Source organism: Equus caballus, chromosome 31 (genome assembly GCF_041296265.1).
Source record: "Equus caballus isolate H_3958 breed thoroughbred chromosome 31, TB-T2T, whole genome shotgun sequence".
In the NCBI taxonomy this organism is placed as follows: domain Eukaryota; kingdom Metazoa; phylum Chordata; class Mammalia; order Perissodactyla; family Equidae; genus Equus; species Equus caballus.
In genome coordinates this window covers 4,555,625-4,578,773 of record NC_091714.1, presented here as the reverse complement: position 1 = coordinate 4,578,773, position 23,149 = coordinate 4,555,625, and the positions used below count along the sequence as shown (strand labels likewise).

Below are 23,149 nucleotides of genomic sequence, written 5' to 3'. Positions count from 1 at the left end.
TTGTGATATGTGATAACAAATTTTAGAATACAATAGAGTATTACAAATTAATAAAAATGAACAAATTACTGTTACATTCAACAACTAGGATGAAACCTATAAGCATCATGATGAGTGAAAGAAACAACATAACACAGAATACATATATATGATTCCTTTGCATATGCTTCAAAGCAAGCGGTACTAATCCATCGTGTTAGAAGTCAGCATCATGCTTACCTAAGGGGAGGAAAGGAGTAAGGCAGTAGTAAGTACAACAGAGCATGAGATATTCATAATGTTCAATTTCAAGCCCTGGATAGTAGATGGCAGGGTTTGTTCCCATGTGATCATGCACTCAGCTGGATGCTTATAATTTGTCACTATTTTTTTGGTTGGTTATCTGGCAATTAAAAATTATAACAGTGTTAAAATGAATTCAAATAATCTTAGAAATTTATCAAATTAACTGAATATATGATTTCTTCCTACAGGCCAGCAATTCCAAGATTGGTTTTACGACATTGCTACTCCTGCCAATTGTTTCAAGAGCATGCTTGGGTGTTTCAGAGATCCTCAAAATTAAGTTAAATTAATTTCTCTGAAATTCAAAAAATAAACGCTATTATGGTCTTAAGAGACAAAAGAAATATCACAAAATTCCACAAAGAATGTGACTTGACATCACCTAAAATAGTGGAGAGCTTTAAATTAACAGAATTCTTGTTCTAGCAAACGTTGATGGAGCCTAACTTTCCAAGGTGAATTTCATGGTACTGACAACTTTTGTAAATGATTTCTGGGCTAAAATATTGAATTAGTATTATTATCCTTCAGTGCATCATTAGATATTTAATGAATGTTTTTTAGACAGATAACAATGCATGTTGCTATCCTGGTAGACAAATAAAGGGAGCCATTATCTTACCACTCTAATATCCTTCTTTGCTTTTATTCTCTTAAAATCCTTCCAGAAGAAAAATGCGCATATCTCTTTTCATTCTTTATTTCTCTCCAGGGCTTACATTAGTCACTAATTGCAGCATCCTGTTTTATCCACTTTGGTCCACAGAGATCAAAGACCTTTTTGTGACTTCCTTTCCATAATACCAGGCATAAAATTGCTATTTATTATCAACATATATAATGGGCCAGCATTGTCAAGGGGAAATTTCTCTTAGATGGGAAAATTTGCATAAAAATAGGTGTTTGCATTTCAATTGTAGGGGATACGGCTACTCTTATTCTTATCTACTCCAGAGTTAAAAAATAAAAACAGCAAAATAAGAATGTGATGGGAAAAGGCTAACCCATAAACTACTACACATTCTACCCTGGTCTAACCCGTGGTAAATACCACAGCATCAGAAATTAGCAATGAGTCAGATGAAAATAATAATTTCTAACATTAATAGGTCAGAGTGGCCTTCGTGTAGAATCTAGAGACTAGAGGGCTTTCCGGATTATGATATTCTGGAAAACTTTGCCTTCAATTTCATTTTGGGGCATTCTGAAACATATTCTAATGAAACTTGTGAAGACACATATTTTCCACATGTATTTGTACCTTCCCAGTCAGTCTCACTCCCTCTCGCCCTCCAATCCCCCTTTCCATTGTAAAATGGAATATTTCCTAAAAGTTGAGGTCTCTCTTGTCTGTCAGGATAACTGATAAAAATGCTGAAAAGGTATTTCCACTAAACAGTGTATGACAAGCTAGTCTAATGAAATAGGGCGATTTTTGCCATTCCTCAGTGACCCTGCAAAGAATTACTCATTCCTCTTATGGAAACAAATTACATTCCTCTTGATACACTTTCTACTTTCTGGAACAGCAAGAAAAAACACAAATCACTCATTGGCAGAGCTGTTTTCACATAGTGCCATCTGATACAATCTGCTGGTGCCATTTGAGAGCTCTCACAGCCAGTACTTTTGTGGTGACCTATGTAGATGTGCATGTGTGCTTGTGTGTGTATTTGTGTGTGCACATACATGTGTGTTCATGTATGTGCACATGTGTGTTCTTGTGTGTGTGCATTTGTGTATGTGTTTTAATTATATTTTAGAGGAGAAAGATAAAAGGAATTTGTTCTCTTTTAATCTGGAAAAAACAAACACTATATATATTTTTAATATTCATAATGCCTTGTTCTCCCATTGAAACAAAAGAGAAAGAAGAAATGTGAAATATTTCTTGTGGCATTTTCTGATGGAGGCAGGAGATTCATCGGGATTTCTATAGTCCACTGAGCCATGGCTGTTTGCTCATCACTTTAAAGAGAAATTTTATATTTTTTGCTTTTCTTCTCTGCCTTGCCTTTACCTCTGTGAATTTTCATACTTGGTAAAGTTATAAAAGGAAAGAGAATTGCTCCTGAAAATAGGTTACCCTTTTACCAAATTTCTTTAGTTATTATTTCAGCTATTTGTGCTTTGAAGAAGAGTTTCCCACCCACTTGAAATGGCTTCTCCAACTGCTTCATCTTCTAGAGTTAAAAAGTGAATGCCTTGCCATAGATTTAATATCAGCACTTCAGTGTGGGGTCCATATGGCTCATGTGTGTCCCAGGCTGGGAAATAATGAGGCTGGTTTGTTTTCTTTTGTTTTGTTTTTACTGTTTTAGCACAGTTGGCTCCAAATGGAAAATGGGGGCAAAAAAGGAAATGGAAGTCAGAGGTAATTGGAAGTTTGTTTTATGTGATGACATATTTTTACGTCCTTTTCCCAAGCTGGTGTTATTGTTGGGTTTATGCCTGTCTGTTCAGTTAAAAGACACAAAAATAGTTGAAACAACAAGAATAACAAATTGATTTAAATTCTGGGCCCTTCATTCAAAACTTCAGAATGAGTCCCCAGGACTCTTTATTTACTAAAGATTTTTAAAAGTCCAATATGGTGCCTATGAATACAAGTTATTTTATGAATTAATCTTTCTAGAACATGACACTTCTTAGTCCTGCCAGATTTTTCAGGCTACTACTAAAGAAATAAAAACGAAGTTCAGAACAGAGTGAGCACAGAAACTGGGAAAAGGAGAAACTTTTGCTTAAAACTTTGCTTAAATGGTTAAAAAGAGAAAAATAGATTAAGACATAGAGGCTGACTTTTTGATAGTTTTTATCTAGCTGGAAAGATGTAGTTGAAATGTTTGTAAAGTGAACACAAGACGAGAGGCATATAAATCTCAGAATGTGTGCTGTCCTCCATGCCTAAGTTTTAAAAGCACAGATCCTGTTCTCTTCTTTCACGAACATCTAAACATTAATGGGATGGATGTGGTAGGCAAATGTATATTGTGAATCCCTAAATAAAAGATCGTCAATCGAAAAGTAAATTCCAGATGGCAGATTCTGCCTAGCCCTAGGGCCAAAGTTACTGTGTGTTACAGTAAGGATAGGCCATGATAGATTGAATTGTTTGAGTAAGAGACGGAACATGTGGGATAAGCCAATGGTTAGAGAAATCAAGAGATAGGTGCTTGGGGCTGGCCCTGTGGCCAAGTGGTTGAGTTCACGTGCTCCGCTTAAGTGGCCCAGGGTTTCGCCTGTTCGGATCCTGGGCATGGACCTAGCACCGCTCATCAAGGCATGCTGAGGCGGTGTCCCGCATAGCAGAGCCAGAAGGACCTACAACTAGAATATACAACTATGTACTGGGGGGCTTTGGGGAGAAAAAGAAAAAAAAAAGAAGATTGGCAATAGATGTTAGCTCAGGTGCCAATCTTTTAAAAAAGAAGATTTTCTTTAAAAAAAAAAAGATAGGTGCTTCATAAGTGTTTTCTAACAACAAAGAAGGCATTAAGAGCTGTCTGAAGTATATGTCTTCAGCAAAATCCGTCACAATTTCCTGACTCTGTTAACTCGTTAATTTTAGAGTACAATTTCATCTCTCCCAAGGAGTTACTAAGTTTTTTTTCTAAGGTAACTAATGAGATTAAGGATGTAAAAAAACAAGTTATTTTTCTAAGCTTTTATGTGGGTCTAACTAGCTTAATGATTTCAAACCCACTGCAGAGGGCAGACGCCAGATTTCCTCTGATTCACAAAGGGGTATCGTATCTCCTTTTTGTGGTAGAATTGAATAATGGCTCCCACAACAATCACTCAGTAGGAAAGTAGCCACTTGAGGAAGGGCAGTCAAAAGCCCAGCTTGCTTCGGAATAAACAACACTAAAAGCATGTAGTGTGGAACGAAGAAAATTCCTCTCCTAAAACTGGTTTTATTGCTAAGCATTACTAATATCTGCAGAGTTATATACTGTCATCTGGACTCTTCAAACAGCCAAAATCAATACTCTTTCAGAGCAGAAATTTTATAATTAAGTTAAATGGAAGGTGTAGCCCCCATTGTTCCTAGATGCTATGACATAATTCACTCCAGCTCATTTTAACAGGAATTTCCAGAAGTTAATGAAGTGGGTATACAGGCTCACAATGCAGAATAGAGAGTCCAGAAGACAGTCCAGAAATAGGCTCATACATATACAGTCAGCAAATTTCTGACAATGTTGCCAAAGTAGTTCAAAGGGCAAGAGAAGATCTTTTCATCAATGGGTGTTGAAACATTTGGATAATATACGTAACAAGGGAGGAAAGAGGAAGGAAGGAACCTGAGCATGGATCCGAACCCTGGGCTGCTGCAGCAGAGTGCTCGAACTTAACCGCTCGGCCACGGAGCCAGCCCCAGGTATATTTAAATCTAAATTAAATAAAAATAAAAATGTAAAAGTTTCTCAATCACACTAACCACAGGTCAGAAGTTTGAAAGTCACTGAAGAAATTTCTATTGGACAGCACTAATATAACATTACTTACAAGGAAAGCACATTTTTTTCAGATTCAAATAGAAAAATATATTAATTCTCCATTTTGTTCAGATCTATACTGAAAACAGTAGAAGTACTTAGAAATAGCACATATGGAGGCTGGGTGATGGAAACTCAAAGCTTTGAATATATTGTATTTTTGGTGGGAGAAGAGATTATTTCAGAAGGTTCTCGATTGGAACACAGGTAGGTAATCACTGGAAGTCCCCATTTCTGTCCTGTACTCTGACCAGAGCCCGTAAATAAAGGTCTGTGAAGGAGTGAGTCTATCGAACATTGGAGGGAGACACGTGAAAGCAGGAGTAAGGGCAGATTTGCACGGAAACTTGTATGACCCTCAAGCATCAACCTTCACCGTCCACACAGGCAAAAGATCAATTCCTCTCAAGAATTTTCTTTTTTTTTTTTTAAGCATATACCTAAGTGGTGTAATGTGCTCCCACCAGAAAAAACACATCATTACTGATTCTCAATTTCAGGAATTTCGTGGATAGAAATATTAATAACATGAAAATAATATATTTTATAAGGACCTTCCATGTATTAAACATAAAATCAGGCTCCAGTTAATTAATAGTAATCCCTGTTTTGGGGCTTCTCATAGCTACTGCTATATGTATCATGAGATGCATAATGTGCTGTGATGGTTTGCATGATAACCTCATCTTTTCATGGGATCCGGTTTTCCAAATTTCTCATAACATAAAGAATAGCCATTCCCATATTTTCCATTTCTATTTGTTAGAGCTTTCACTAAATATTGTTAAACGGTTGTTTTCCTTTAAAGAGACATGTGAAGCTATCATTGCGGAGAAATTCTGCAAAACGATAGTTAGGCATTTTACCTCCCATCAACTCAGACTTGTGGAGTGGCCCCTCTCATTAGGCCTCCCATCATTTATGAGATGAAGCTGCCCCTAGGAAGATAGGCATTTCTCAAGAGGTATTTATCAGGCCATGGGATGAATTTTCCATTTCTATTGCTGGTCATGCTTTAATGTGTTTGTAGAAGAGATAGTGAAATTGAAATTGGACCGGTCCTATCTCTCCATGCCAGCTGAGAGCTGGCAGGCTGGAAAATTTGTGGTGTGTGGGTCTCACTCTCTTAAAGTAAAGACTGAAGGTATCTTTAAGGGACTTTTTCTTAACTTCTGGGCGAAGACACACTCTGCCACCTATTTGCATATGCAGGAAGGGCCAAGCTCCTTAACATAGTAATGAAAGCCCTCTGATGACTTACTTCAACTCAACTTTCTCAAGTCAACTCTTACCATGTAACCTGCATTTCCTCAGCATCCCCATGTGTCCTGCATTTCTTTGTCTTTATGCCATTCCTCACACTGTACTCTTGACTCTCTAACCTTCAGCTCTGCTCTGCCCATTGAATTCTTTCAAGATAAGTCTCCAATCCACTCTATTTCTAATGAATCTATTTCATAAATTATGAGGAATGGTCACAAAGGAAGCATTCGTTGGCGAAGTCATACTTAGTCATACATAATAGATTGTCAATCAACTCATGCTTTTCAAAAACGATTTATTAAACAAGTGGTTCTACGCCATAAACCATGCTGCACATACATTCAGTTACAAGTAACAATAACAACAACAAAAATCAAACAAAGATTTAAAAAACAAGGGAGTTATTTTTCTCCCACATATAACAATCCCAGTTCAAAATAGATACAATATAAAAGATTTAGGCTCCATTTATCTTTCTGCTCGGCTATCCTTACTGGAGAACTGTCACATTTATGGTAACAAGATTCTGTTCCACATCCAGACGTCTCTTCCACACTCCTGGTAAGAAGAATTCGGGGGACGGAGGCAGTATCTGGAATGATGGAGCAAGGACCAGGAAAATATACTCCTCCATAAAAGCAATGAGAGCACAAGCAAAATGGCAAATCCACTTTTTAAGAACGTTGGAAATTAAGCAAAAGCTTGCAACAATCCAAGTAGAGTTTATTCAAGGATAATGACAGAACTTCAGTAAAAACAGAGAGGTTTCTGATGTTTTAACTTGCCCTCTACCCTTTCCTCTCCCCCCATCTTTGTGGGAGCCTTGAAAACCAACCGACTCCTGACCGCAGGCTATCTGAAGACCAGCAGCCTAGCTGCCACGGATGGGGAAGAAGTAGATTAGAGCCCCAGTCTCCATCCTCAGTGAATGGTGACTATCTGACCCGTATGGAAGCTCCCTGGAAACCCTCACTTTCAGAGCTTTTCTTTATTTGACCTCACTCAGAAGTCACATGCTCTAAACTCTTTTCCTCGAGACATTTATTAAAAATAATCAGTGGCAATTATTTCATATCACTGCTGCCTGAGGAGGGGACAACATTCAGACAATATAAGAAGGTCACAAAAAAAGTTAAAAAGAAAATCGAAGGAATAAGATGCTCATAAAAGGTTTTGAAAAACTCCAGCATACTCTTGGAAAGCTGGAGGCCCACATGCATTTGCACGGCTGTGTGTATTCTCAGCAAAGACCTTAGAAGGTCCTCAAATCTCACCTCTGGTGAACCTTCAAGCTTTGAGCGAGCATAAAATCAAGATGAAGACAGAGTTGGAAACCACAGAGGCATTGAAAACGGGCCCACAACACAAACGCCGAGTTCTGCAGCAAACACTGGGCACTCATTGGTTCAAAGTATTTAAAGAACATCTCTGTCCAAGTGCTAGCTGACACGAAGCTAAGTGAAGCAGAAACTTCAGTGGCTGCACATGATAAGCAATGTAGACTTTACAGAATTCGTTCAAGAAAGTCATTAAAGAAGTAAACAGCAACAGCAAGAAGAAGAAATATCAATAATAACAAACTCTGATGTTTATAAAAACAACTTATTAAATGGCTACATTGTGCATTACTCTGGGTATGAAAGTAAAAAGATAGACTCTCTAATTGAGGTCTCATAAAGCCGTGTACCCTTCTTTGCAAAACTTGCCACCAAGGTCATTTGCATTAGGTTGTAGATCATTTGATTATTGCTGGGTTCCCCTGTTAGGGTGTACATTTCTAAAGATAGAGATCATGGGTTTTTTACCACTATTTTATCCCCAGTGCCCAGCCCAGTAACTTGGCACAAAATAATCAGTCAATAAATACATGTTGAAAGAACCTGAAATGAATCAACTTTGAGAATATTTTGATCGTCAGTAAAGGAGAGATTTTAACTCCCAGGGCTGAATTAAGAAAATGGACATTCTTTAATCGAAACAAAATCAAACACTTCAGAATAAATTCTATAGTTGATTTTTAACTTAAAAAATATTGTAAGTTTGTAAAGTGCTACATTTTAAACATATTTTTTAAAAATATTTACTTGAGAGGCTGGCCCAGTTGCATAGTGGTTGGGTTCAGATGCTCCACTTCAGTGGCCCAGGGTTCATGGGTTCGGATCCCAGGTGCAGACCTACACACTGCTCATGGCACCTTGCTGTGGTAGCATCCCACATACAGAATGGAGGAAGATTGGGACAGATGTTGGCTCAGGGACAATCTTCCTCAAGCCAAAAAAAAAAAAAAAACAGAGGAAGATGGGCAACAGATGTTAGCTCAGGGCCAAACTTCCTCACCAAGAAAAAAAAAATTACTCAAAATAGTTGTCTCTTTTTTACTACTAAAGAGCAGATAGAAATTTGTGCAGACTTATGTTCTCTATGATACTTTTGTTACTTAATTTTAATCTTTATTTTGCTCAAAAGCTTGCATCAGAAGTTCAGAATATCAATTCTTTCTCTTTTTAAAGCATGGAAGATTTTAAAAACTACATTTTCTATATAACTTTTATTATATCAATAAAATTTTTTCTCAAAATTAAAAATTCAGGCTAGTTAGGTGACTTTGAAAACACACAAGACAGAAGACAAGAAAGACAATGCCTCCAGGCCTTTAAAGAGAAAATTACTTCTAATATTTTCTTGCAGTTTCTTTCAGCATTTTTACCAGGGCTGTTTGTTTAAATATAGTTATAATGATAGCATTGCTATATCCACAGGTTATAGATGGAAAAGGAATAAATGGCAACTTGGAAGCAAATAATATCTATCAATAAGTGTTTTCTTTGTATTTCCCAACTTAAAAATATGCAATGTATGTCATTCAAAGTGAGATTTAAAGACGAATAAAATTAGTATTCAAGTTCTTTAATAAATGGCCATTTTGTTGCCTTTCATAACTTTGTTTGAAGAGGAGTGAAGATTAAATTTATTTTTTTAATAGGTAGTTCTCCAATCTCAGAGAACAAATTAGAGAAATATTTTACCAAAATTGATAACCATTGAAAGAGAAAACTAGCAATCACATTAAGTGGGCGTGAAGTTGAGCACAAGATTCTGCTTCCATGTGAGGGGAAGAACAACACTGAGAAAGGGGATCCTTGTGAGAAGAGTAGGTAGATGTGTAAGCATTGAGGGAAATGACTCCACGTGCACTACCTGACAGAACAAACAGCTCAACTGGATTCCAGAACTTATGATGAAACCCCGGAAGGGAAGGCTTGCAAGTCCTTTGAAACAATGAATGATTTGCTTTTAAACTCATAGCTTCAATGCACGTTGGTATGTTTTCAAGGGTTTGGAATTTTTCCTTAAAAATTTATAGTATATTTTCCCAATTCTTGTATATCTAAAAATGTCTTTAATGCCTTTCTGCATAAAACACAACTTCTCTGGGCATACACTTCTTGAGTAACAGACATTTATTTCAAAAAATGTTGACTATGGCATAATTGTCTCCTGAAATCAGGTGCAAAGGAAAAAGATAAGCCAACAAAGTTTCACACCTTTATGTGTAAAATATTCTTACTCCTCCAATACTTCCAGAGTCTATCTAAACATTTGTAACTCAAAAAAAAAAAAAAAAAACCATAGTGGGAAGGCTGTGCATGTGTCGGGGCACGTTGTTATTGGGACTTCTCTGTTTTTTCTGCTCAGCTTTGCTGTGAAGCTAAAACTGCTCTAAAAAATAAAGTCTATTTTAAAAAAAGAAAAGAAAAACAGCTATGTGGATTTAGAAATGAATCTGTTCCCACTTTTAACTCCAAAGTACAGTCATCACTTTGTAGATGAATCATTCACAACTTAATTGTACTATCACATTTTCGAGATTTCTCTGCAGTCCTTTCTTAACTCAAGCTTCTCTGTATTCATTTTATCCTGTTGAGGTTTTATCCTCTCTCTCCTCTTCTTATGTATCACTGCTTCTGTTTCTTAGAATTCACTCTGCCTTACAACCTATTAAGGATGTTAAGCAGTTTTCTATATTTTTCTTCTTATTAACCTAACAAAGCAATTGAAAGCTATGATCAATTCTATCTATGACTCAAGACGCTATTCACTTGCCCTTTTGGAATTTCACAGAATACCAAAGAACGACATGGGTGTCATTCTTCAGTTTTCCTGTTTTGCTTCATGAAATTAATACCAAAAATCTATAAATGCTCAATTTGTGTAATTAAATACATATTAATAATGCTTAATATATTTATTAAGGGGTTGCATTCACATTAGCAATAGGTGCTTATATAATTAGCTTCAAGAAAAGAGAGAAGCCGACAGATCTCCTTTAACTTTGAGGATTGCATTTTTTCCTTTTTTTGCTTTCAATATATCAGACTCAGGGTCGCTGCCAACCTCATACTTTACTTTGAAACATCAGCATCATTCTGTAAATATCCCAGCTGCTGCTGGAGTCTTCAAGATAGACTGCGATGCAGACAAGGAGATGAAGTGGAAATGAAACGAAAGGAGCTTTGTTCTTGGTTGCCAGAACATTTAAAGTTCTCATTCTTCTTCTTCTTCTTTTCGAATCTCTTGGGCAGTTCTCCTCTCATTCCAAAATGGACACATTACAAATGGAAAATCAGTGGGCAGCAGATAAGGACTTGGTAATTATGAGACTGCTAGGTGGTAAGATTAGGAGCCTATAATTTAAAGCAATCACTGACGAAGCTTTCTAATTCGTATCGGGCAGAAAAAGAGAGTGCATTTGCGCTGACAAAATCTTTTCCAGTCCTCATTTGCCATTATCAGCAGACAACACTTTTTCTGTGGCAAATGTGTCTTGACTATTAAAACAGTCGACCGTATTTGGCTGAGAATTAGTCATTAGTAGACAACTAGAACAGAAAGAGAGCAAAACATTACAATATTAAAATGTAATTGTAATATAAACAAAACGGTTGTGGAATGTTAGATTTTTCTGATCAGGAACAGTCCTGGAAACCGGTTTAATTCAACCTTCATATGCACCATATCTAATTCATTCTGTAGTAGGATTTTTGTCTCTGATGACTCGTGCTGTGAAATGTTCCTTTTATTCTCAATTCTGGACGTTGAAGAGCATTTAACCAAAGCTCTAGGGAACTGATTTAAACGAACCCAGCCTTCTGGAGGCCAGCGCAGCAAATCGCAACAGAGAACGCCAATATATTAGTTTAGAATGTTGAGGAAACAGACAATTTTCCAATGACCAGCATACATATGCTTGGTCTCTGCGGAAACTCTTGTTCCAGAAATAGGCTTATTAGACAGAATTGAGCACATTACCCAACAAGCACAAATGATAATAACAAATGCTTTGAAGATGATACATACATTTAAATGTATATCTTTAAAGGGTATTTTTAAGCATGCCTATGAAAACGTTGCTATATAAAAAGGAGAACCAGAAATGCCGGTGTCAAAGTTCATGATTAGACATGGAGGTGACTTGTATTGAAAAAGAAAATATCTAAAAGTCAAATAAAAATACATTCCTTAGTAAACTTCATGGACTTCCAGTAAAAATGAAAATAAAACAAAAGTACAATATTTTTCTCTTTTCCTTTTTTTTTCTGCTTCTTCAACATCTGTGCCACCAAAGTCACGTAGGATAAGTATAGTTTTCAAAATTTGACAGAGAGCTACAATAAAATATTTTCCCTGAAATTTGTATATTTTTGGTATCTTACTGCAAAACCAAGAATTCCGGGGCTACCAAGAAGTAAAATGAAATGTTGCTTATACCGTGAAATAGAAATAATTGTTCCAGAAAAACAACAAATGCCTAGAACATACTGAGACACAACTTTTTGGATCATTTCTCCCTTCCTTGCTCATTTACAACACCAATTTTAATATGTAGTTCATTCTCATACTGGTCTAGAGCTTCACTGGTCTATGTTGTTTTGAACATTGCAGCTTTATAGAGCATCTCAGAGCTGTGTGAGAATGGGGCTATCTTAGAGCTGGACCCGCACAGGTCTATGCTTACCCCTGGGGATGCCTCAAAGTGCGGTCCTGACTGTTGGCTACAATAAGAACGAGATGGGTTGGCTAATGATTTATAACGTGCTGTTTAAGGTTGGAAACGTGCCTGGAGTCACTCTGCATCAGCTTGTTTAGGGATATATAGGTTGATGCTGCATCAGCTTTAACTGGCTACATACTCTTGCTTCAGCTACATGCCAGCAGGAGATAAGAGATGCCTTCAGTACACCTCTGCCTGGTCTCTGGCGTTGAGTTCTATTTCTCAGTGGTTCAGAAAGCACATCCCATGAAAATGAGAAAGGACTGCAAGGGTAGAGGGAAAGTAGCTGCACATGGACATTTTTTAACTACTCCATGATTATTATTATTTTTTTAAAGATTTTACTTTTTTCCTTTTTCTCCCCAAAGCCCCCCAGTACATAGTTGTACATTCTTCATTGTGGGTCCTTCTAGTTGTGGTATGTGGGACGCTGCCTCAGCAGGGTTTGATGAGCAGTGCCATGTCCGCACCCAGGATTCGAACCAACGAAACACGGGGCCACCTGCAGCGGAACGCGCGATCTTAACCTCTCGGCCACTGGGCCAGCCCCCTCCATGATTATAATTACCAGCACTTTCTCCTGTCTGTGGCATCCTCCATCTTTATTCGTGTGAATATACCCTATGGAATCTGTAAGTCCTTTCAATTATCCTACCCTGGGTAATCAATATAATGTCTTATATAAAAAGGGACTCTATTATTAATTTATAAAAATATCTTTATTTTTGTGCTTTTCTACATTATGAATCTCAAAAAAGTCTTGTCCAGTTCCAAAAGAAAAAGTGTTAAGATTTTGCTTGGAGTTTTGCTAAATATATAGATCTATGTATTGAGTCAGAATCAACAATTTTCTAACATTTCCAACTTCCTTTCATGCCCTTCATTACAAGAGAGATGAGCACATACACACCAGTTAAAGATAAAAGCAACACAACAGGGCACATGTGTAAGGAAATGGAGAGGGGAGGTAGTGGTGGTCGTAGATACAGACAATTCTAAGGTGCCACTGGACTATTCTAAAAGCTACCATCTATTAACTATTTACTTGGTGCCAGGAACTCTTCCAAGCACTTTGCATACAGTAACTTGCTTCATTCTCACAACAACAAATGAAGTAGGGGTAGATGATAGATGGATAGATAGATTATAGTTAAATAGATAGAGATAGATGATAGAGAGAAAGGAGATAGATGGATGATAGACAGATTAGATAGATAGATAGATGATAGATAGATAGATAAGTAGATAGAGATCATGTGTGGACACTGACTTTTGGAGAAGTTAAGTAACTTACTCAAGGTCAAACACTGAGGAGAGACAGACTTCAGACACAGGGAGTGTGACCCCAGAGCTGAAGTTCTTAACCAACACTCTAGGCTTCTAAGCAAATTAGCTAATAGTCCAGGACAGGACAAAGTTAGTATGCAAAGTTAACCCTGCATCTATGGTGTGTGTGTGTACTTGCTTGCCCTAGTTGGAGGGAGAAGCAAGATTTCTGGAGGGAAGTATTTGACGTGGTTGCAAAGTCCCCGTTTTCAGTACGTATTCCCTATTAGGAGAGGATCCCTCTCCATGTCTTTCATTAGACCCCAAGAGGCAGAGAATTCAGCTCGAGAGGGGCCCTCAGCAAGCTTGCCTAGAGGAGCTATTCCCAGGGTGATGCTTAGTCTTTTCAGCACATATTGGATTACACAAACCTTGCCAGAAACCAGTCACTAAACCTGTATATCAACGGAAGTCTGAATACATACTTAAGCGAACGCTAAGGACATTCTGCGAGCCTGTAAGGGCCTGAAATGTGCAGCCCTTCAGCACTGACCAAAACCACAGGATGGCAGAGAAAAGCTCAGTGAAAACTGACAGTAACTAAACTTGACAAGATGATGCCCTGACATAGTTAAGTACCACCCTTAAGTCAGGTAGAATCTGAAGACAAGAAAGACTTCACACATTATTAGGACAAGTTGCACTTAAGTATATCTAACATCTGAAAAGAAACACCTCTGCCATTCATCTAGAAAACAAGTTGTATCATGTTCAAGAAATGCTTGCTTTCTTCAGCATTCTAAGGGAAAGTGAGTTTCCATGCATTTTCTCAATGGTCTGGACTGGGTGGACCCCATCTGAACAATTATAGTCCAACAGTCAAAATCCTAGTGATCCCAGTGGATAAGCCCGGTTTTTTTGTAGACAGTTGCTCTGTTCAGGCTAGAATGAATATCCTCAGCTAAAACCTTTCCTACTTAAGGATTTAAACAAGCATCAGCCACAGGCAAATGTAAGCTGCTTTATAATTCAGTAAACTGGTCCAAGGGTTCTCATGTCTGCTTCTGGAATCCAGATTTCTCAAGTTTAGAGGGGTCCTAATTAGCTGAAGTTAATAGCATTTACACAGGTCTCCACTGCTGTGTAAGCCTCTTATAGCCTGAGGACGGAGCATAATCTTACATAAGCACTAATCTTATCCTATACCGGGCCTCCATCTCACTAGATGCAATTGCCCTATTTTGGCGACATGGCAGAAGCCTGCACTGTGCCAGGATACCAGCCAGAGATAGAATTATTGGAACTGGCATAAAGCTGCTTTGGAAAAACAACAAAAAGAGCAATGCCCAGGATTTTCACCCACTCTCATCCACTCAGTTCAATGCTGATTTTCTGAGGAGCAGGATTTGGAGCCATTGTATCCTTAATCTACTTGTAAATACTCTAAATTTTTACATACAAGATACTTTCTGTCCACACTTGCTTGGACCCTCCTTTGCTAGCCGCCACCATCTGCACTGTCCAGAGTCAGAGGCTTTAACATCATGCAAGGAGCGTGGTCTAGTCATTACTAGGATTCTGATCTCCCGCATTGTCTCTGCATAGGTGTTCTAGTCGTAGCCTCCAGCTCAGAGAAATATATCTATAGTTTTACCAAGCTCTCGTACTTCATATTCAGTAGGCTCTGAGGGCTGTAGACAAAGACGCCAAAGTTTGCAAAAGGACGTTCTATTTCATTATCAGTATTATAAGGTATTTTTGGCATCCACCATTTATCAAAAAAGACAAGCTCATTAGAACCTTTCTAACTGTCATTTACTGGGGCCAAATAAGAAAGCAGGAAGGATCTCATTTTCCAAATAAATTCATACATCACATAGAAGACTAGAAGGATCTTCAATCCTATTCTTTCCATTCCCAGTCATGGTTGCTGTAAGATGGCCCCAGTGATCCCACCTCCTGTTGTACTAGGGTTGGTCCATATGACCAATAGATTATGGCAGAAGTGATAGTGTGTCACTTCTGAGATAGTGGTATAAAAGACACTGTGCTTCCATCTTGCACTTTCTCTCTCTCTCTCTAATTCTCCATCTCTTTTTGCAGTTCACTCACTCTGTGAAAAGTCAGTTGCCAAGTCCTGAGCAGCTCCACAGAGAGGCCCACATGGTGAGCAACTGAGGCCCCCTGCCAGCAGCCGTGTGAGTGAGCTCGAAGCAAATCTTTCAGCCCCAGTCAAATATTCAGATGACTGATGCCCCAGCCAACAGTTTGGCTGCAACCTCACAAGAAACTCTGAGCCACAAGCCTCCAGGTAAGCCATTCCTAGAACTCTGATCCTCAGAAATTGAATGATGGATGGGCGAGATAATAAATGTTTGTTGTCTTCAGCTGCTGGGTTTGGGAGTTAAGAAACAACAGATATCTGATCTACTAGGCTGCCAGAGAGGACAAGAAAAATCCATCACATCACGTGCCATGGGCGCGTCCCCTGGTTCCCTTTACTCATTCTCCTCTGCCCAAATCCAGGAGTTTTGGAGCTGGAGCATTAAGAAATATTACAAATTCATGCCTTCCAGATGCCTGTGATTACCTTACAACATGTATTGAATGGCCATATTAAAATGTTCTTTGTACTTTATATGCTTCTCTGAATAGGATACCTTGCTTTCCAAAATAACCCACATTTGAACAGGTTTTAATTAAACACATCAGAACAAAATCAATAAGAATGGAATTTTGCCATCTAAATAAAACTCCAGATGATAGGAATTCTTAGATTCACCATAATACGGACCTAGATTAAAGAGAGGACATTATTCTAGGTTATTCCTCTTCTGTTGACAATACCAGTTCAAGGTATTCTCTCAGGGGGTGCATCACACTCAAATTACCATTTTTAAGCTTAATGCTAACTTTGATATTCTGCTCTCTGAAAACTAAACCAGTATGCCATGAGATGTGAAGACTTGAGATGAGCTAAAACCAGATTAAGTCTTCAATCTTCTTGACTTAAAAATATAAAATAAAACAGAATCCTGCCAAAATGCCTAAAAGCAACCTTATGAGATAAGAGGAGGCAGCGTGGGAGAGTATCCAGAATGGCTGTGATATAAAAGATGAAGAATCCCCTCTCTTAGGGTTTGTTTGTCTGCTTTCATTTTGTCATCGTTGCTAGACTGTGCCATATGAACATTCTAATTATAAACCTATCTAGGTCAGCATGTATTAAAACCCTTGCTCTCTTGGTTCACCAGGATTTTCATTCTGTCACAGAAGAGAGATCAGATTAATGTGACAAGGCTTTATTTTCACAAAACCTGTAAGATATTCCAGAGCCCCGTCAATTCAATACTGATGTTTACAGACACAGAATTTCACCAACTTTTTAACATTATGAAAATATAGAATCTAAGGTGACAAAAAGCTTATCAAAGATAGTGCTTTTATGGAGCTCATAAAGTGACCATGAGTTGTATGAATTTTTCAATTTTATGCCTAGACTAGAAACAGGAGTTAATATAGTATTCTAAGAAAGGATTTTCCTCTTAAAGTATGATGACCTCCATCAGAATCATATTCTTGAGCCACATTCCAGCATACAGGAGAGTATGGTTTGGGGAGAGGAGTGTTGGAGGTGAGGGCAATCATCATTTTCACAAGTTCTGGAGCTGTCAAGCTTGAAAGCTAATACCTAAGAGGTGACCCCTATGGCGTAATAGAAGAAAACACATTTTCTGCATATTCTGACATTACCTAAATATTTGAATACATTGAGTGGAGAAAGTAACAAGAGATCAATATTTTATACTTTCAGACCACCTTAAAAAGAATTGGGGTCTTACCCGGTTCTTGGGTGTACAGTCCATCCTTATCTTATTCACTCTGGCATTCCCCATAGCTCCTAACAGAGTTCCTTGTACTTAGCAGGCGCTAAAGATATGTGTGATGAATGATTAAATGAGCCCATGCATTTGAGCATGACAGAATCTTTTCCTTGTTCAAGTCCTAACCTATCTGATACTCTCAAGAATATCAGAATACTGATGATCTAATTGTATGAGTAGACAGGTCAATGCAAAGAGTCTATGAAGGAAGAAATTCTCTCCCTCAGAAATTATCACAACCACCACCCTTGGAGAGGTAACTGTGCTATGTGTCCCACCACATCTCTGATCTAACGTCGACAATCTCCTGCTCTGACACTGACGTAGCAACATCCCCTCCCCGCCAATTTGTAATCAAGAGCTAACACTGAGTGTTTGATCATCACAAACTTTATTCAAATTCTGTCCCAAACCCAGTATCCTATTTCTTCTTCCATGAATGAAAAACACGTGAAATGTGAAATGAACGATGGTAACATGATCTGTTTCCGTGCAGCCAGTTTTGATCTATTTAACCTCCTCAGAGAAAACGAAACAAAACAAAACATGTATTTCTGGACCCCTCTGTTTTCTATAGTGATTACTAATTTGTTCTTCAGAACCTTTCTTTAAGTAGCAAGGTCGACATAATATGTTGGAACCTCAGCACCTATTAACTATTTTAAAGTAATTAAACATTGTGCTATTTGGTGTACAAAGTAAGTGCTCCAGACTCAAGCTTAGCCTGCATCTCACACAGTCTTTTTCTCCTAACTCTTCTTATTTAAAATTGAATAATCCCAGTATCCTTCCAGAAATGTATATTTGAATGAACTTAAGGATGTACCTTCATATTTTAGGACTTTTCTTGCCTTTGGGTCCTTAGTGGTTCCATGTCAACTAAATTTTGCAAAGCTCATGTCACCAATCTTTGCTCTGTTTTAGAAACCCACAGGTCACTGGTTAGATATCACTTTTGATAAGCTAGTGGGGAAATGATTTACAAGAAGGCAATGCATTTAGTGCACAAATTAGGAAACCATCAGCTATGACATGCTTATGACAGCTAAGAAGTGAAAAAATAGTACTTTCACTGAGATAGTTGGAAATTGACAGGAAAAATATAGCTCATCACCATTTTCACAATGTAAATGATCCTATATTTTTGAATCTGTTATCAACTGGCTGTATTATCTTAGAAAAATCACTTCACATCTCTGAAAATTACCTGCCTGAGTTTTGCCGTGAGGGGATTTGACTAAATAAACTGTCCTATCCACTTCTCCTCGAAATCACGTGTGGTTCAAACAGTACTTTGTGGACCAGTGTGATAGCTGACAGCAAATGATGGATAATCTATCTCACGTCCTTTTATAGAAAAAAAAAAAAGCAGTGAATCTTTTTTCTTCTCACTGTTTAGTGCTCCCCACCGCATATCCTGCCATTTCCATAAGCTCTGCCTCATTGGCACAGAAATAAGCTTGGCCCACTGTGGCATTATTAATATCGTAACAGTTCTTTGCAGATTAGCACAGCTCACTGACAAAGCATATGTGAGGCTGCTCCAAGGCATTGCATCAAAAATCCTATTTACGCAAATTTGCGATTGCAGATTGACAAGACGCTTTGTCTAAAAGACTCCTTATTCGTGTCTAGGAGCTGCCGGCTGACAGGATGCATTGTCAGAGCTCCATTGTGAGGCCCCAGGCTCCTAGGCGTGGGCAGCTCTTGTTCCTTCATGAAGCACCACGCACAGATGAGTAATGAGTGATCTGAAGCAAACCAAGCGGGGCCGTGTTTGCAGCAACCCGGCTCTGTCAACTAGCTGCGAAAACTGTGGATTGCATGTAGCTCCCAATACCAAGCAAAATGGATGGGTCTCTTGGCCCTGCTTCATCCGGAGTCTTCAAATTAAGGGTAATTGTAAGAACACAAATCCATGCTCTGCTGTATCCAACCTCCTATAGGTGCAATATCACCTATCAGTTTGGAAAATCTACATAAAAACATACACCTGAAGATGATGTAGGGAATGGTGAGGCTGGGGACATAGCAAGGTTGAGACAGAAAATGTGATCCATCAGTTGGGAAGTTCGGGGAATCGTGGATTCTCAGAGTGGAAAAGACCTTCATTTCCTGAGCTGCTGATCAAACCCGAGTTCAAGCATTGCACAAAAGACTTTCTGGCTCAGCGTTTTTGGGACACAACACAGGACAAGCTCCCAAGTAAGTGTGGTGATCTGCAGGTTTGGGAAGCAGAGCCTTAGAGAAATGGAAGCGTGAGTTCCCGTGATGGTATTTATTTGACTTGCTCAAAACTGTTAATCAGGAAGCAGTGTTAAAACTATAATAAAGGGCTCCTGATTCCCAAACAAGAGACCCTTCTTACTATTTTCTAGCAAACAATGAACTCAAGGTCATGAAGACCCTCCACCCTTTTCTAGATATTCTACCATAGAGTCCTAGATCCAGAAAATCCAGCAAAATACTGTGCCAACATCAAATTTCTACACTGTATAATTACTTCTACTAAATTACATGTCCTTTTTATGATGTCAGCTAACATTGATTATCTTTAAAACTCTGTGAAAATCACTGCATTGCTGGGGAATCCCAGTAAGTAAGCATCTCTTCCCCATGCAAAAGCTGAGCCCAATGAGAAATAAGCAACCAAGCAAATAGGGGAAAATCCAACATATTACCTTTTGGCAGATAAACTAATATTAAACAATTTTCTGTCAGTAGCATTACCAAGATTAATTCACAGAATTGGGAAACGAACCCAACCAGTGATAGGCAATGACGGACTATCATCCTTTCCCATTACTTTTGACAATTTTAGCAATAGAGTTTCCCATGTAAGAGCTCCTCACTTAGAGGAGGAGAGGAAAGCTTGTAGCTCAGCAGGCACCTCCCTCCAGGGAGAAGGAGAGCAAACTACTGTGCTATTCATGCCAAGTTTTGCTTTCCACTAACTCACAAAGGGAATGAGGGGATAGATAGCGGCCAGGAGTGATTCTGTAATTAATAAAGCATCCTCCATGTGGAGGGAAACTTCAGGAGCCAGGGGTGGGGGGGCGCACGCAGGGAGAGTATTCTCTTGTTAAAAAAAAACAAAACTGTAGAGATATGGTGGAGGATGTTGTTTGTTGCCTTACATTGTAATTCTTTATAAGCACCTCTGAATTATTACCTGATATTAACCCCAGATCAGTTCCAAGGTTAAGTACATATATGCATTTGTCTATACATATGTATATGTGCGAAATGCAAATGAACTCCACCTGGGTGAGATGCCACACACAGCAGTAAGAATGGCTGCAATGAACAGGATGACCTTTCCAAGGGCTGGGGAGGATGTGGAGCAGCTGGAACCCTCACCCATTACTGGTAGAAATGCCAAAATGTACAACTTGGCCAAAGTTATGCATATATATATTTATATATTTAGCCTTTGTCACATGAGATACCAGAATGTCTCAGGACTTGTTCATGGAATATATGCAGGCCTTAATAGGACACATGTTTAAGATTATCCTTGTCTGCAATTTGTTCCCGTCTTCCTCCTCCTCTTCCTCCTCCTCCTCCTCCCTCTTCTTTTTCTTTTTCCTCTCCACACTGTCCTCCTCCTTCACCTCTTCCTTCTTCTTCTTAGTTGTTGCCATCATCAAATCACTTGATAGTCTCACACATTATCTACCCTTGAAAGCCACCTGAAATACTTTTAGTAACAAGGTGGGGTACAGAATAAATCAATACTGGATTTACATCATAAAGCAGCTCTACCCTGAAAAACAATGCATCAAAGAGTCATTTTCTACACACCATGATGAATTTCATCCTAAGAGTTCTGATTTTCTGTCAAAATCAAAACACTGATCTTTAATTTCCATATCAGAATCATCAATTGAGAAAAGCAATCGCTCTTCTCTTTCCACTCCCAAGGTGCAGGAATCTCGAATATATTTCCCCAGCTCAGGTATCTTTTGAGGTACCAGATACCTATAAAGTATTTGCACCGGGGTGTCCACAGATGTCTCGAAGATAACATATTCTCAACTGAACTGACTGCTTCTTTTCCAAATCTTTCCCCATAAAATTCCCTTTTCAATGATCATGGAAATATCCTTGCCCTGCAACCTCCAGAGAAACTTAGGCATCATCCCAGAAACTTCATGAGCCTGCACCCCAAAATGCCATAAGGAAGTACAAGTAAACATGGTTATATCAACATAAGCTGGGACTAGAGAACACTTCCCCTCCCCCCGCACTTCACCATCACATTACTAAAGGCCTATTTACTGCAGTTCCTTTTACTCCATACGTCATGTCAGACTGTGAAGAAAAAATCACAAGGCATACCAAAGGGCAAAAGTACCATTGGAAGGGACAGAGCAAGAATCAGAACCACACTTGGCAGGGATGTTGGAATTATCAAACCATGACTTTAAAACAACTATGATTAATATGCTAAGGACTCTAATGGAATATAAGCAGAGAGATGGAAATCCTAAGAAAGAACCAAAAAGAAAGGCTAAAGATAAAAACACTGTAACAAAAATTAAAAATGCCTTTGATAGGTTTATTCATAGACTGACCACAGTTAAGGAAAGAATCCCTGAGCTGGAGGATATATCCACAGAATCCTCAAAAACTGAAAAGCAAAGAGAACAAAGACCGAAAAAAAGACCCCAGGATATCTGAATACATTGGGACAACTACAAAAGATGTAACATATGCGTAATAGAAATACCATGAGAGGAAAGAGAGGAAGATACAGAAGAAATATCTGAAACAGTAATGACTGAGAATTGTCACCAAATTAATGTCAGATACAAACCACAGATCCAGGAAGCTCAGAGAACATCAAGCAGGATAAATGCCAAAAAAAACTACACCCAGACATATCCATTTCAAACTACAGAAAATCAAGGATAAAGAAAAAAATCCTAAAATAAGCCAGAGGAAAAAAATGCATTACCTATAGAGGGACAAAGTTAAGAATTACATCAATTTTTCCACAGAAAACATGCAAACAAGAAGAAAGTGGAATGAAATATTTAAAGTGTTGGGAGAAAAAAAGCCACCAACCTAGAATTCTGTATCTTACAAAATAATCCTTCAAAAGTGAAGGAGAAATAAAGACTTTCTCAGAAAAACAAAAATTGAGAGAATTTGCTGCCAGTAGACCTGTCTTGCACAAAATGTTAAAAGCGGTTCTTTAGAGAGAAGAAAAGTAAGTGAAAGAGACAATCAAAGGGAGTTCTGCTAAAACCACTGTGTTTCAGTGGTGCCCAAGACTTTACTCTCTATGGAGCGACATCAAAGGCTGCACACTGCAGGGAAAATAAATTTTACTGAAGTAGTCCAGTCAAGTCACTAAACAAATAAACAAGCAAATGGCAAAAACCGTAATCCTGAGGGGAAAGAGAGGATCAGTATCCACAGGTACTAGACTATGTCATGTAAAGTATCCAGTTGTCAATAACAATGAAATTTACGGTACTTGCAAAGAATCAGGGAAATGTGACCCATACATAGGAAAAAAAAAATCAAAGGCAACCAAAACTGCCTTTGAGAGAGTCCAGAGGTCAGAATTGGAAGCAAATACTTCAAAGTAGCAATTAAAATTTGTTCAAAAACATAAGGAAATCATGCTTAAGAGGCTTAGGAAAGTATGATGAAAATGGGTTATCAGGTTGAGAAGAGAAATAAAGAGATGGAAATTGTAAAAATAATCAAATAGAAATTCTAGAGCAGAAAAGTAAAATCAATTAAATGAAAAATTTACTAGAGAGGCTGAACAGTAGATTTGAGCTGGCAGAAGAAAGAATCACCAAACTTGAAGACACATTAATGCAGATTATGCTATCTGAAGAAAAGGGAGAAAAAAATGAAAAAAAAAATGAACAGCCCCT

At 38.3% G+C, this 23,149-nt stretch overlaps 1 long non-coding RNA gene across 2 annotated transcripts in view; it reads right to left on the bottom strand.

Annotated features, from left to right (window-relative positions):
• Positions 1 to 6,328: 6,328 nt before the first annotated feature.
• LOC102148918 (uncharacterized) overlaps positions 6,329 to 23,149 on the bottom strand; it is a 38,079-nt gene continuing 21,258 nt past the window's right edge. For both annotated transcript variants that reach the window (XR_011434399.1, XR_289982.4), the window contains exon 4: positions 6,329 to 10,930. This is a non-coding gene — a long non-coding RNA (uncharacterized lncRNA). The remainder of the gene's footprint in view (positions 10,931 to 23,149) is intronic.